The sequence below is a fragment of the Sardina pilchardus genome, chromosome 14 (genome assembly GCF_963854185.1).
Source record: "Sardina pilchardus chromosome 14, fSarPil1.1, whole genome shotgun sequence".
NCBI lineage: Eukaryota > Metazoa > Chordata > Actinopteri > Clupeiformes > Clupeidae > Sardina > Sardina pilchardus.
The window spans coordinates 22,528,692-22,531,191 of record NC_085007.1 but is presented as its reverse complement, the minus strand read 5'-3'; positions in this window follow the sequence as shown (position 1 = coordinate 22,531,191).

Sequence of the window (2,500 nt, the reverse complement as noted above, 5' to 3'; positions counted from 1 at the left end):
AGGTGGGTTTTTCTGCCGGGGCCCTTACAGCAACACCCCCCCCCCACACACACACACACACCACCCTTCCCTCCACCCCCCCAACCGTCCCCGGTCCCAGTGTAGCCTCCCTGGGCCCCCCGCTGCTGGCCTGATCTATCGCCGCTCTGCTCTGCAGCGGCCAATAAATCATCGTAATGCGGCCCGCCGATGATCGCAGCCTCGCCGCAGAAAAGACTGCACCAGAGGAGAAGAGAGAGGAGAGGAGAAGGATCATGAAAAGGAGAGAGAGAGAGGGAAAGAGAGAGAGAGAGAGAAGGAGAGAGAGAGAGATGAAGAAAGAAATAGGGAGAAAAGGGGGGAAGGAGGGATAAGAGGAAAGACGACATGACAGCATCCTCGAGTCAAAGTGGAGAAGTGTGTGTGAGTGAGAGTGAGAGAAGCACCCAATAGAAGGGGAAAAGAGTATAAAAGAGTGAGATACAGACACGAAAGATGGAAGGACAGAGAGAAAGAGACGGAGGGGAGGGGAGGGGTGCGGCGTGCGATGCAGATGCCAGTGGCAGGTTACGAATGGGGTTTGTTTATCTCAATGCTGCTCCTGAGTCCTGCCCAAGGAGTTGGAGGATGGGGGGGGGGGGGGGGGGGAGTGCACCCTCAGGGGTATTACACAAAACACACACAGGTCCACAGAGGTGGAAGAGAGGAGAGAGGGAGAGAGTGAACAAGAGAGAGGAGGAAGAGCAGAAGAGAGGAAGGGAGAAGGAGGAGGAGGAATCCAGGACCCTTAGAGACTCAAAGCACCGCTGGGTCACTCTCACCCACAACACTGATTAAAGCACAACATGGCCGCCCGCTCTGCGACACGCCATAACAGAGCAAGAGAGGGGGAGAGTGGGAGAGGAAGAGAGGGTGGGGAGGGGGAATCGGGGAGAACCAACCACCCAAGGGGGCATAGCCAAACGCAATTAGGCAGCGTTCTATATGAATAAACAATTAAAAGCACATTTATATAAATCGGGGGATGTTAGCCTCGTTTTAGCTGCGGTGCCTGGCTGAGTTTAGATCGGAGCTGCCTAATGAAGGGAGGGCTTATCAGGGCTCAACGCGAAGCACTTCTCCTGGGCCCAATGCATCAAAAACAGACCAGTAGGTTAGATTCTATCAGAGCATCATTAATCAGAGGCTGGTCATCTTAGGAAGGTTCCAAGGTTGATTCAACCCACTTACGCAACCATTTTATAGACCGTCAGGGCTGAAGAGGGTATTTTAAGGCTGGAAAAACTGGTGGAAAACTTAAGTGTCGGAGAGCTTCCTAAAGACTGCCTGCGAGCAAGCCTTCGTTAAAAAAAAAGTTCTGACCTGAACCTTAAGGTAAGGTGCTTTCTTTCTCTCCTCTTGCAGAGGTGAACCTAGAGAAGCGTTTTGTTGTTTTTTTTCCTCCCTAAAGAGTCTAGTTTTGGAGGTGCAGCAGTCTAAACTAGACCGGTTCCACACTCTGGGAAGGTCCAGCGAGGCAAACAGCCTAAAGCATAGGATAACAGTGTAAGAGATGGGTTAACAATCCAGCTGGCCAAACACTCTCCCAATTAACCCCTGCCCACAGCACACACACACACACACACTTCCTGGCCTCGGTGACCTCTCCAGACTGCAAAAGTGGACGGACGCACTGTCAAAGCGAGTCTGAGCATGTGGATGGAAGGTTCTAGAAAACATCTGATGCAGTAGTGCTCCTCGGGTCTGCAAGTGTGAAATGAAAGCTTTACGCGTCGTTAGTGTGAGATAGTTTTGGAGACACACACCTGCCGTGATGGGGGAACCCCACCGAGCTCCTATACAGCGTGAGCAGCAGTAATGATCAAGGTGAACAAAACTCACGCTAGACCCCGTGACTCCCTGTGTCATGTGTGTGAGCGGGGAGTCAAGACAGATTCGCGGAAAAAATAGCAGCCAGGGGTTGTCAGGAGCGGTAAACCGCTATATCTGCTATAGCAACGGCTGGCATTTGTATTTGTGTGAGCGTCGACAGAGCGATGGAGGCCCCATTTAGCAGCCGAAGCATCCGGAAGTTTCACGCGGTTTCATCAGTCCGCGGCGCTGAGGCTTGAGCAGGTGGGCGGACGGTTCTTCTTGGAGGAGCTGGAGGAGCGGCAACACTGGCGGTTGGTGGTGGAGAGGACTTTGGAGTGTGTGTGTGTGTGTGTGTGTGTGTGAGTGTGTTTTTGTGTGTGTGAGAGAGAGTGTGTGTGTGTTTTTTGCTTTCGTTTACATGCCCGTTTGCGGGTTGTTGCGCGCCCCACGCACCGGATCTCGCCAGGTCGGCGCGGATTGAGTCAGACAGGAGATGCCATGTTGTGTTAACAATGAGAGGAGAGCGAGAGGCGGACGAGGATGGAGATGGTAAGCCGGGGCAACGTGATGCAACCATCTCCCCGGGCCCCATCCACTGAACCACCTTTAGCCGGCGAGCCGAACCTCCACCTGTCCACTCTAATCAGTCCGATCCGAAATTTGAATC